We start from the raw sequence: 14347 nt of genomic DNA on the forward strand, positions 1-14347 counted from the left end.
CTCCCTCTTTCTCCGTCTTTCTGCTGGCTGATGCTGACTGGAGGTACAGCGGTGATTCTCCTCTGATCGGATTTACTGCCGTGAGGTTTGGGTTTGGACCAGCCATTATCTGGTGATCAGAGCAGAGAGAAACAGTCAGTGTAATGTTAAATGAGACAAACTGAAAGCATCTAGGAGAGTGCTCAGTGACGCGGAGGAAAACAACTTCTCATCCACGGCATCTGTTGGGAACATCACCGGGAAGGTAGGATGTTGCGCAGCCTGCTGCAATAAAGCAACAATATTTCCTGCAAGAGTCCACACGCGCACACACGCACTGACTGTGTGTCCTGGACCACCACAGTGCGCCCTGCGTGACAGCACGCGACTCTGACTGTGTGTAATGTGTCGCTGTGTTTACGTTGAGCTGCTTCATTTAAAGCCAGTCCTAATAATAACACATAGATATGTGAGCGGTGTGTGTGTGAGACACACTTCTTTCACAGTTTGGATTCTGCGTGTTCGAGCTGCATTTGTGTATGTGTTTACATAGCGCGCGTGTGTTCACGTGAAAACCTGTTTCATCTCATGTTGCATGCGTTCAAATAAGGCTTGCAAGATAATAAATAAAAAATACACCAATAAACAGACAAATATGCACATACATGCCTGCGTTGACAGTGGGAGTGAGTGTGCATGGCGGGTTGTCTGGTTTCTCTGTGTGGCCCTGTGATGGAGCGGCTCCTGTGCAGGGTGGACTCAGCCTGTCAGTGAGGCTGGGATCCAGCCTGGGATCCCAGCCTCACTGAGAGGCTGGATATCATATTGATTCTGCAGCACACAAGCGAGTGTATGGATATATTTACTTTACGCACACAAGCGCATGATCTCTCTCCACACAGTAGACAGCCAGCAAAGACACTAGAGGGCCAGCTGTGTAAGAAAAAATGGTTGAAGACTTAACTAAAAATCAAACCAAGCCAAATTATATTATATATTAATTTATTATACTATTACTATTATACTATTATAAGACAGACCATAAATTTGACAGAAAATGTGTACCCTTCTACTTTTCTCTGCAAAGTGTATTCATGTTAGGAAGACTGGGTCTAACTAGCTGATGTTAGCTACTTAATTAGCCATGTTATCTGGGTAACTGGTAACACCAATGCAAGTAACTCTTGCAGCTTATTACATATAGCATTATATTGAATTTGGCAACTTTGTGCTCCTATATGTGAAATCATATTAGAAGTATTTCCCCCTCTTGCAAATGGTTAGCATATCTTGCTCGTTGGATTACTTTTTTCACCACACACAGAGGATTTACTGGTAGCAGCTGGAGTGGGAGCAGGAGTGATACAAGCAACCTGAAGGATTCTTTAGGACGAGTCTTTAAAAAACAGCTCATACTCAGAACTATGTGATGAATCTCTGAATCTTGATGGAAATGTTTAGTTGTTTTGAAACAGTGAATTTTGAAAACTGTGATATACTTTGAGACTGGACAGATACTGTGTATTGGCATGATTTCCTTACATTTTCTATACCTGTTGTCTGTTGCCTGTTTCAACACGAGATGAAACAGGTTTTCACATGAACACACGCGCGCACTGTAAACACATACACAAATGCACCTCGAACACGCAGAATCCAAACTGTGAAAGAAGTGTGTCTGTTATTAGGACTGTCTCATTGTCTCAAGGGCTGAAGGGGGGACTGAGGCTTATCTCAGCCTTCCATTTAGTGAAAGGTGGGGTACACCCTGGACAGGTCACGGTCCATGAGAGGCCCTATTAACAGCATTGTGTTACTATTTACTTACTAGAAGAAAAACCTTGCTCAGAGGTCCGTTTCACGTAGCAGGTTTAGTGAAAACTCTGAGTAGGTTAACCCTGAAATGAGGGAAACTCTGAGTTTTCCGTTTCACAAAGGGAGGTAACTCAACCCCGAGAAAGAGGGGTAACTCTAGCCTGTTTCACAAAGAGAGGTAACTTAACCTCTCGGTCAGTTACCGTAGTAACAGACTCTCTGAACCTAACCTGGTCGGGACCAGGTTTTATTCAAGAAACCTCGAGTTTCTCTCTGTCTCCGCCCTCTTTCAGCCACACACGACATTTGATTTCCTCATTCATTCAGTCAGCAGAGCGAGTTCTTCTACTTCTAGAAGTCCATTAGGCACAGCAGGAGGCGACTTTTTTCACCAACATGTCCTTTTGACAACGATCCCGTGGATGAAGGTGCAGCATTACTGCGCAGAGAAATAAATATTCGTCGGAGATGGTTATCAGACCGCGCATAGATTTTTGCATTTACAGACAATTATCTTTTTGAGCGGCACCATCAGAATGTGTTGGGACAAAAGAAAAAAAAAGACATAAAAGACAAATAAATATTTGTATGAATAGGCTTAAAAAAGACATATATAGGCCTATTATATTTTATAAAGGCATCGTGTCTTGGGGGTGGACTCCCTCCGGGGATTCCCTCAGCCACTGCCCTCCCGTTAGAGGTGGTGGTGCTGGGCAGCACCCGTTTAACGGGCATCTGCCTTCTTTCTGTTGGCTCAGTAGAAGTCTGTGTTAGTTTAAATAGGCTTAATTATTTAACAGAACATGATATAGATGATGACTCTAAATTGTCCTTAGGAGTGACTGTGAGTGTGCATGGTTGTTTGTCTCGTTTGTCTCTATGTGGCCCTGCGATGGACTGGCGGCCTGTCCAGGGTGTACCCCGCCTCTTGCCCATTGACTGCTGGGATAGGCTCCAGCCCCCCCGCGACCCGACTGACGGATTCAGCGGTATAGATAATGGATAGATGGATGGAATAGATGAGAAGACATAGTTTATGTGTGTGAAAACAGCATTATGTTGGGAATAAAATAACTGCACAGTCAAATAGCCACTTAATATTTACTTTACAGTGTAAAACATGATCAAAATGAGGTACCTCCATGCCTAGGTCTCACCTGTTTGAACAATGTTTTTATATTTCATCTTAAACTGCTGCCAAGAGCGCTTCTCCCCCGCGGGATTGCACCTAAATGAAATAAATGAATGGGCTACCATTCAAGCAGTTTCCCTGTAATATTATTGTGATTGCAAAGGACTACATTTAAACTTACACTGTTGCTGCTGCAACGGTGTTGCACTTATTTCTAAAAACGTATTGAAACTCGCCGCATGAGCGCATTAAGATTTCCAATTCGAGGTTGGTGAAAAACGTAGCCCCTCCTCTTCCCCGTTGCCAAGGTGACTCGTCGAATCGGGGCTCCATTGATGCTGGCTTTTTAAAGTTGTGGTGCACGCGCTAAACTCAAGGTGAACTTACTCAGAGTTGATTAACCTCACTCAAATCAGCGTTTTTGGAACCGAAAACTCAGAGTTTTCTATCTCAGAGTAGATCAACTCAGAGGTCAGGAGTAGACTCAGAGTTGGTTGAACCTGCTACGTGAAACGGACCCCAGTTGTAGAGTTTGTTTTCATAATTCATGGGACAACCTTTACTGTCATGCAGCTCGAAAAGCACAGTCCTGATGTTGACAGGTTTGGCTATAGAAATAATTAAAAAAAAAAAACAGAATACTTAGAAATCTGCAGCAATGGAGAAAAAAAATCCTTTCCACAGATTCTACTGGAACAATCCATGAGAAATTGTTCTGTGGTATATTGATCTCTATGTTATGGATATATGTCCTCAGCAGCATACGGTGTGCCCAGCTTCCGCCATATAGCTTTTATGGAAGCTAACCTGCTGGTTCATTTTGGATATATTTTGCTTAATTTTGTTGTCTGACTGTGCATTGGAAAAACATTCTGTGTTCTTATCTTGCATGGGAATCAGTGTTGATTTTCTAATAGAGAAAACATGCATGTTCTTTAAGCATGTTGTTCTATTATCTCCCACTCCATTTTAGGCTAAGAGCTATGGCTAAGAGATGATGATATGTAAGTTATTATGACGAGAGGTAATGGAACTCAAGCACAGGCCTGCATTGTTTATGCTAACAGAAGACTTAAACAGCTAACTTCTGCCTTGAGATGCTACTCTGTGATACATTCATGGTCAGGATCAATGTACAACAGGTGATTTTTTTCCATAAGAAAAAAAATTATTTAGTCTAATTTCTATCATGAAAGTGAAAGCAGGATTGTGTCTTGTCAAGACACAGTTACCTTTTAGACCAAAGGTGAAGAAGCTAGTGGGTAGAAAGTAAGCAGAGACTGCAACTTCCTCCACAGTTTACCTGAACTGTTTGGGCTTATTAATATCTGTTTGTATTAGAAGTTTCCTCTGAGGAGGCAGCTCGCACAACAATCTCTTGTGATGGGTTCCTGCAGGCATAGCTTGCCGATAACTTTTGTGAATATTTATGTAGCACTTTTTAGCTTGGCTCTGTAACAATTAGTCTTTCCTCATGATATTCAATGGTTTTTCTTTTCAATATTTTGCTGATAATTTTAGTCCTTATGGGATTTCACTAACTGGGTCTCAATGAAAGTGTATTGCAATATTCCAAAACAACTTTACTCACTCATGGAAAAAAAAAACATCCCCTCATTCACTCCATTTAAAATAAAAGCTCATTTTGAAGGGCTTTAGTGTGACGGAGGCCAACAGATACACACAAGTGCATATTCCTGACAGATTTCAATTGCACAGCATTTTGTTTTCCAAAAATATAGAGTACACTAATAATTTGTCATTATGCAGTAAAACACCAATATTTCTTTTTTTTTTATTCAACAGATTGTATACTGAGCTGCAGTTATCAGGATACTCTGGCTCTCTCCCACTGTCCAAAAAACATGGCTGTTGGGTTGATTGATCATTCTAAATTGACCCTGGTGGTGAGTGTTAATGAGTGTGCATGGTTCATTGTGTCTGCTAGGGACTGACAACCTGTCCAGAGTGTACCTTTCCTCTCACCTGATAGCAGTTGGGATAGACTCCGACACCTTTGTGAACTTGAATAGGATGAGGTGGGTATGGTAAATAATTGAAAAAACATTCTATATATACAGTATGTTTCTGCCAACTGCTAGTTGTGGCTAATGTAGATTAAGGACCTTTCTATGACATGAAAATACTGTTTTAGCAGTATTTCAGTGATTGGTGTTGCTTGTGAAATCGGTTCTTCTCTCTATGGTTTTTATAATGACACACACACTGATAAGCCATAATAATAGAACTCCTTCCTAGTACTGTATAGGTCCTCATTATGCTTTCTAAAGAGCTCTGACCAATAAGTGCATGGACAAAAACATCAGATAGTGCCCTCAAGTGTGGAGTGGGGTCTTTGTGGACCAAGCTTGCTTATCACACATCTCATCAGATCCTATTAGATTAGCATTTGAGCAGTTATGGGTGAATACCTCAGACTTTGTTGTGTTTTCAGCCCTTCCTGAACTGTTTCTGCAGGCCCCAAAACTGCCCTTTAGGTGGCTTTTAGTGGCTGCTACAGTAGTGGAGGGCTGTGGTCATATGGGGGGTTGTGACTGATCTGCAAAGATATTTTGGTTGGTGGAAAGTGGCAAAATAACCTCCATGTAAATGCCAGGATGCACATTTTCCAGCATTGCACTTTAACAAATTCAGCAGTGTGAGTCACTTTACCTGTCAGTGGTTTAAGTGTTGTGGTTGATTGATGTATATTCACCATGCACTCCATTAGGAATACCTGTACACCTGCTTATTCATCCAGTCAGCCAATAAGTGTCTTAGATTAAAGTGAACAGTGTCTTTATTCGACAGCCTCCAGTTTTACTTCAGGGGTGTTTAAATACTGCTGGTTTGTAAAATCTGGTGGAGTCTTGTATGCACATGTTATCCTTTTTCATCTGCTAAGGGATCCAGCCATAATAAGTGGGATTAAGTTGGACTTTTAAGTGGGACTGATTAGGTCGGGGAAGTTATTCCATTACGTTCTTGCATTCTGTTTTGATGTTCCTTTTTACTTGATGTTTACAGCTTTATAACTCAAGCAACTATGTAGCAGCCAATTCTGTTGGCTTCTGTTGTTGGAGGCAAATACTGAATGATGGATATCCCGATCAAGGCTTCCTGTTCTATAGACAGGCTATTGTTAAAAGGCAGCTTAATTTCCATCCATCTTTTTACTTAACTCATCTTGCTCAGGGTTGCAAGAGACTGAATTCTATCCCAGATGTCACCGAGAGTGACAGGATACACCCTACAAATGTCCCCCATCCATCAGGGCTAAAACACAAAGACAAATAACTCATTCCTATGGTCCATTTAAAATCACTAATCGAACTAAAATGCATGTATTTGGACCGTGGCAAGAAGCTCGAGCACCTGTAGAAAAATCTTGCAAGCGCATTGATAGCTGTGACTCAATTAGAGGTTTGAACCAGGAGCAAATTAAAGGCAAAATTGTTGATGGTGTTTAGACTGTGTGGTGGTAAAACATTCTGAGTCTTTTGCTCCTCCATGACTGTGTATGTGCATATAGCATCAGTTTAAAAGCAGAATCCAAACCCTAGAAACACTTACAGCTCATCAAACACCTGTATCATTTGACCAACACATCTTAGCTTATGGTCTAAATCAGGCTAGAGACTAGCTTTAGATAGCAAAAGTGTGTAGGATTAGGTTCCTAAACTAGGCAAGGTTTGATTACCCTGCTTTAAATCATCAACACATTGAACTGAAAACTGATGTTGAGTAATGAATTGCCACAATGAATGTTTTACCTTGTCTTTAATTATTTATACAATCTTGCTGACTTCACATTAGATTAAGATTAAACTATTTTCATTTTATACACTTTTCAGGAATTTTGGAATTATAATTTATAATCTTAAAACTGGATCTAGTTTAGCTTTATACATTCAACATGTGCTTAAGCATGTAGTGACAGTAATAAAACATCGAAATGGTACTTCTTTCTCACACTCACTAGAGGTGGTATACAGTGGCCCACCCGGCATGGCATTGCAGCCTTAAATGGACACACACTTAAAGCCTCTCAGTTAAACTCCTTATTCATCAAAGCTGAAGCAGCCAAAGCACAGACAGAAACACGCAGACTCCACGGCTGCTGCAGAGGCTGAACCTAGAAAACCAAACACAACGCACCACAATGAAGAGCTTGGATGTCAGGAGAGAGAGATGGGGGTTGGGTGGGGGGCTTCCAACTGATATTAAAGAAAAGTTGAGGAAAGAATGGAAGAATTGAGGAAAAAGAAAATAAATAGAAATATTTCTTAGCATATATAAGGGATGAATATTAAGCCTGGCTGCAGCCCTGGGGAAAATCAGCAACACAGCAGTTACTTTGCTGTTTTGATTTGATGAATATTCATGATTATGCAGAGATAGATGAAGGGCAGTGGGTTCACAGCATGCTTTTGATGTATTGCTGTTGCAACTTTTATGGAAGGGTGTTGCAGTGGAAGAGCAGTTTCCCATAGAATTAGATTCTGCTTGTGGCAGAGGCTGATGTTGGGAGTAGGAGTGAGCAGAAAGAGGTTCACTTAAACTGCAATCATTGAATAATTCCGTATACAAGGTATTTCACTGTGAGCATTTAATTTGCTGTCTACACTATTACAAAAATAATAACTGAAAACATATTCAGCTGCTTTGTCAGCATGTCTCATGTCTTGCAGACAGACTCCTACCTCATTCCTTCTGGACTTCAGCAGGGGATAGTAGATGGTTATCTCATCAAGGGCAGACATTAAAGTGTCCTTGTTCTGCTCGGCGGCTTTTGTGAGCTTTGTGTGGCAACAAGATGGTGGAAATGCAGTTTATGTGTGGAATGAGAGACTCTCTGGAGAGGCAGTCAGATTAAATTGAGGGCCTCTACAACCTCTGCCTGCCAGTCTGCACACAAGGACTGAGGAAAGGCTTTGCTGGTTAGCAACAACTGAACACACAAAAGACCGCACAAAGTCAGGGTCCCTCAATGTTTGGATTAATCATGAGTAGAGGAAACAAAAACATTAATGAGTGATTATAATGTTGTTCTTTAATTAATCAACTTAAACTGTCGTTGTGTATTGTTACTACTCTCGACAGTAATGACCTCCAGTATTATTCTGTGTTGCATCAGAGCCGACAAGACGTCCGACTGACCACATTCCATTGTTTCAAAACTATCTCATGTAGAAGATGGGCAGTATTGTTCATTGTGTTCATTGGCCTGTGCAGCATTCTTTTTTGTGCTCTCAGCTCCAGGCGCCTCAGAGCAGTCCCCAGCACAAAGCCAACCTTCTTTATCATTTTATTGAGTTTCTTTGAGCCCAGCACAGCCATCTGGTCAAGGCAGGCTGCATGGTGAGGATCATGTACTTTGATTTCTCCTGTTCTTTTAATACTGTTGAGAATGTACCGTTATGTAAGAAGCTGCAGAAAATACAGGTTGATGCCTCCACAATCACCTGGATTCCTGACTAGTCAGTAATTGACTGGTTAGTAATGCAGGTGGTAGCACAGGAGCACCACATGGGTATGTACTCTCACCATTTCTTTTCACTCTGTACATCTCAGATTTTTAGTGGAACTCAAAGCCCTGTCTCCTCTCTAGAAATACTCTGATTACTGCAGTTGTTGTTTGTATCATAGACAGGAGGCTGAGTACAGGAAACTGTTCGATAACTTTGTGCCCTGTACCTGGTATCCATCTTGCAAGCACTTGCAATGGTTTTGAACGATGTAAAGCAGAGTGGGGTTGCAAGTGCAAGGTTACTCAATTCAACGGTTCTGTTAAATCTATCGATTGGGTCTCTCACTTGTCTTGTGTACAAAGGTCAGATATTGAAGCTCTTATTCAGGCTCTCTTTGGGGACATTCCCTCACGGAATACGTGCTAGAACGTGATGTTAATGTTGGTGATGCTCTAACCATTAAAGAACATGCTTATTGTGTGGATATGACTAAAAGAGAGATAATGAAGCGGGAAGTAAGTCACCTACTTAAACATGGCCTTGCCAAACTGACATGTTATCTATAAAGTTATTCCTGCCTCATTACTCCACAATCAGATGGCTCCCCTCGACTTTGCACAGATTGTTGCCAAGTGAATGCAATTACTGTATCTGATTCCTTTCCGTTGCCTCGCATGGAAGATTGTGTCGACAATGTTGGTTCTGCTATTTATGTCAACGAGACATCCTTAAGGGATATTGGTCTTTCTGACACAGAAAGCTTCAGAAATCTCTGCATTTGTTACACCTGATCACTTCCTACAGTACACTTTGATGGCCTTTGGAATTAAAAAGGCTCCCGCTATTTTCCAAAGACTAATTGTTCTGGGTGACATTAGAAACTGTAATGTTTATCTGGATGATGTGCATTTATTCTTCTAGTTGGCTTCAGCATATGACCACTCTGACTGTATCTCTGACTCTCGATTTAGCAAAATGTGAGTTGGTAAGGCTGCCTTCACCTATCTTTGTAAAGAAGTTGGACAAGGCAAAGTTCTATGCTAAGGTAAAAGCCATCATTACATTTCCTGTGCCCACCTCATGCTGTAAATTGCATAGATTTGGAATGGCTGGCTACTGTAGACGTTTCTGTAGAAACTGTCCAGTTCACATGTTCTTGTATATGTGGGATCAGCCTTGCTGCCTGTGGAAGTCGTCACAAATCACAATCCTCTTGTATGTTTAACAGCAATCAGTGACCAGTGAGGGTGGGCATTGATTTGTAAAAATTACAATCTTGAAATAAAGCACAAAAAAGGATGCAATAACATTGTGTATTATGCCTTCTCTCGATTGTAATTAGTAGTCAAGGTGAATAAACATGTCTTTGTGCTTATGGATGGGGGTGTTACATCCAATCAATGTTATCAATGTTTTTTTTGTTTGTTTGTTTGTTTGTATCCATTTTCTCCCGTTTATGTTGAAGTTAGGAGTTCGACTGTAGGTTTATATATTTTCCTTTCCTTTATCTTTTAGTCAGTGATGCTTTTGACTTACAGTTAGGGATGTTTTTTTTTGTTCTGTTGTCCTCTCCCTGAAGATATTGTGCCTTTCTGTTTTTAAACTAAAATCTGAAATAGTTATACACTGAACATAATAAAAAAAGGTAACTGCTGTCTAGAATCATGTTATTCCCTTCCCCCCCAGACTAGCCCAGAACAATGAGGCACAGTTTCATATTTTAAAAGGATTATAGAAAGAAAACTAAAGAAAGAAAAGATAATGTTATAACAAATAATAAAGAACTTAAGTGTTGTAATCCATGCTTATAGAACGATTTTTGGTACTTCCAACAGCATGATTATCCATTTATACTCTATAACAATATGCTATCTAATTTAACCAGTAGATGAAAAAGCTGTTCCAGTGTTTCCCGCAGTGCATTATAGTCAAGGCGGCCGCCTTAGCAAACTCGCACTGCTGCCTTGCCAACGTTCCCAAAAAAAAAAAAAAAAAAAAAAAAAGTTCTTTTTTTAAACCGAAGTAGTAATGCTTTGCCAGGCTCAGACATTAAAGCTGCCGTCGGCAGGTTTTCAAAATTGCGAGTCTAAAGTCGGAAAATTCGAACTGATACAACTTTCAGGTCCCTCCCCCAACCTCTAACAAGCTCCGAATCGCCCCCCAAACCCCTCCCCCTCTGTGGACGAGGTTGTGCACGTGAGTTCACACCAGTGTGAGCGCACACAAGCTGGGGCAGACTCACGCTCAGCAGCGTGTGCACAAGCTGTGATTGACAGGTAGCGATTCCTCCACCCTAACTTGATTGGTTAAAAACAGCCGGGAGCGCTCGGTTTTTGCAAGCATGATTACAGGCTTCAGAGGGAGCTACAGATTTCGTTATTTTTCCTAAACAGCCTATTTAATATTCTACTTCCAGAATCCCATGACAGTTCAAGCTAATATGACTAAAAAAAAGTTGCCAACCGCAGCTTTAAAAGACAGCATTGATAACATTGAATTGCGACACCTACTGGTTGTTAATGTAAATAGTTAATAATGTAAATAAAAAAGTGTTACAGGTCTTAAACAGCTTTGTTATTGCTCTGTTCCCCCCGGCCGACGACTCACCACCTTGACTAAGCAATTTCCTGCGGGAAACACTGTGTTCCATATAAAAATTATCTGTTTTTCAAATTCCTTCATTCTTTATTGTACAGTCTTGTAAGTCATCACTCTGTCCCTCAAGATAAATATTAAATTACTGTGGTATGCTGGTACAAAGTATTTTTGCATGAGTTTTAAAAACATACATAAAATTATGACGAAACAAAGACTATTGACTCTTGAGGCTCTGGAAAACTTCTCTTGTCATCCCCCGCCCCCAACCCAGTGTTTCCCTGTGTCTCTGGATTGGAGGCTATTTGCCTTTCATCTTGGACTGTGTGTGTGTGTAAGTTGACCAGAGACTATAAATCCTTGGTCTTGGCCAAAAGTTTACTCCTTTTCGTCTTCCAAGGATGATAGGTCAGAAAGAAATGCTTTCTTTCCAGTGGAAGCTAGCCTTCTGGCAATCTGTTCAGTGTCCAAAATGTGAAGTTTGGTTGATAACACATTCCAGCCCCAAATGGCAGATACACTATATTGCTAAAAGTATTGACTCATCTGCCTTTACACGCATATGAACTTAAGGGACATCCCATTCTTAATGCAGACGGTTTAATATGACGTCGGCCCACCCTTTGCAGCTATAACAGCTTCAACTCTTGTGGGCAAGCTTTCCACAAGGTTTAGGAGTGTTTATGGGAGTTTTTGACCATTCTTCCAGAAGCACATCTGTGAGATCAGACACTGATGTTGGACAGAAGGCCTGGCTCACAGTCTGCGCTCTAATCCTGGTTGAGGTCAGGACTCTGTGCAGGCCAGTCAGGTTCTTCCACAGCAAACTGGCTCCTCCATGTCTTTATGGGCCTTGCTTTGTGCACTGGTGCGCAGTCATGTTGGAACAGGAAGGGGCCGTCCCCAAACTGTTTCCACAAACCTGGGAGCAGGAAATGGTCCAAAATCTCTTGGTATGCTGAAGCATTCATAGTTCCTTTCACTGGAACTAAGGGGCCAAGCCCAGCTCCTGAAGAACAACCCCACACCATAATCCCCCCTCCACCAAACTTTACACTTGGCGCAATGCCTGATTGGTCACTCCAGAGAACACGTCTCCACTGCTCTAGAGTCCAGTGGCGGCGTGCTTTACACCGCTGCATCCGACGCTTTGCATTGCACTTGGTGATGTATGGCTTGGATGCAGTTGCCATGGAAACCCATTCCATGAAGCTCTCTACGCACTGTTCTTGAGCTAATCTGAAGGCCACATGAAGGTTGGAGGTCTGTAGCGATTGACTCAGCAGAAAGTTGGTGACCTCAGAGCACTATGAGCCTCAGCATCCTCTGACCCCGCTCTGTTGTTTTACCTGGCCCACCACTTCCTGGCTGAGCTGCTGGAACTCACTGAGCTCCTGAGAGCGAGCCATTCTTTCACAGATGTTTGTAGAAGCAGTCTGCATGCCGAGGTGCTGGAATTTATACACCTGTGGCCATGGAAGTGGATTTAGTTGTTTGGATGAGTGAGTGAATACTTTTGGCCACATAGTGTATTTTTTCTTCTTGGCCTGGGTCATTGCCTGACCCAGAAGTCACTACATGTGAGTGCAGTGAATTTTTGCTAAAATGTAACCAAAAATGTTTTGTCCATCCAACTTATCGACTCCACCTGCCTCTTGTACATCAAACAGCTTTCTTCCTATCTATTACAGGTCTGTAAGGCTGTTTTCCCATGCCATGATACAGAATGTTTCACCATGGTTCCACTTGGACCAGCTCCTCCCTACTTTATTTTCCACCACAGACAGTATGAGGGCGCAGTCAGCTGTTCATCACTGGATCGTGTGAAGCTGCGGGGACTCAGAGAAAAGTCACACAATTTTCCTGCGTGTGTGTATTATATTACATTAATTTATGAAACTCTTTTATCCTTAGCTATATATATATATATATAAATAAATATAAAAGTCGTAAAAGGTAAAGCTGTTTGTCTATGTTCCAACTCTCACCTGTGGTCATAGCTGTAAGTAGTAACCGGAAAAACTATTTTGCAAATACAAGGGGTAGAAATTTGCTTTTTCTGAATGGTGGCTGGGCTCACCCTTAGGAATAGAATGAGTAGCCTTGTTATGTGGGAGAGGTTCCGAATAGTGTTGCTGCCCCTCCTCTGCATTGAATGGAACCAGCTGGATGTCAATTATGAGATGTGTCCCAAGGGAAATGTTGAGGAAATGTTGTATCATGAGAAGGCCTTGGGGCAGATCCAGGATTTACTAGAGAAATGTAATCTCTTGGCTGCCTTTGGAATGTCTCTGTGTTCCTCTTGAAGAGCTGGAAGAAGCGGAAGAAGATGAATGTCTAAAGATTTCTGCTCAGATTGTTGCCCTTGTGGATAAGTGACAGATGATGATGGATTGATTGATGTTACAAATTGTGTGCCTGACTTTCAAACAATTTTATAAAACAAGTGTTTGAGATGCTGCAAAGACATTGGGCCCCATGTAACAACCACTTGTACGTACAGATTTGTTTTTAAGTCATGTGAACTTGCGCATTCACCAATTTGTTCGTATTTTCTTTCAGGTACGAACAGAATTTACGAGTGATCCAGACCTGTCGTAAGAGTTTCATAAAATAGTCCGCTGTCGAATCAAGTTTGCTTGACTCATGGATTGTATATTTAATTACTTTGAAGCAATCATAAATAATACATTATTCCCCATTATTCTATTTGACTTAAATTATGCACTAATTGAAGGTTAATTTGACTCTGGATATAACAAGGTCAATGGGAAGTGTAACCAGCGGCCGACTTGCTACTTTTGGATGCCTTAGCGCGTCAGGCTCTTGGAAGAGAGTGTGTGTTCCGAGACTGTGTAGATATCCTTGCGGAGACAGACAAATGGCTGACATCGCGATTTAGATTGCCAAGGACTGTGCTGCTGCAAATATGCAGCTTGCTAGAGCCACAACTCCAGAGAGAAACATGCCGATCAAACCCAATTCCACCACACGTCCAGGTCCTCACCACCCTTGGATTTTTGGCCACGGAAACATTCCCATACACCGCTGTCGAACAAATTCAAATTCAGAGGGACTTCCATGCCATGGCTGAACTGCCAAACTTAATTGGAGCAATAGACTGACGCATTCCCTTTCCTCAACCACAAAAAAGACCACTCCATCAATGTCCAAATCATATCAGACTCCAAATATAACATTTTAAATGTCGTTGCTCGATGGCCAGGGCGAGCACACTTCACATTTGTGCTGCAGATTGGCTAAGTTGGCACGCGTCTTGCGCAACGCGAGCATGGAGATGGTTGTGTTGTTGATAGGTGACTTGTCTGATTGTTAATATTCACCATGCAAACTT

General features: G+C 41.6%; 1 protein-coding gene across 1 annotated transcript in view; it reads left to right on the forward strand.

Annotated features, from left to right (window-relative positions):
- Window positions 1-14347, forward strand: part of oprl1 (opiate receptor-like 1) — a 150464-nt gene continuing 136117 nt past the window's right edge. The window contains 1 exon segment of the mRNA XM_075475397.1: window positions 1-244. The gene's annotated coding sequence lies outside the window, so the exon portion shown is untranslated.

This window comes from Odontesthes bonariensis, chromosome 10, assembly GCF_027942865.1.
Source record: "Odontesthes bonariensis isolate fOdoBon6 chromosome 10, fOdoBon6.hap1, whole genome shotgun sequence".
In the NCBI taxonomy this organism is placed as follows: domain Eukaryota; kingdom Metazoa; phylum Chordata; class Actinopteri; order Atheriniformes; family Atherinopsidae; genus Odontesthes; species Odontesthes bonariensis.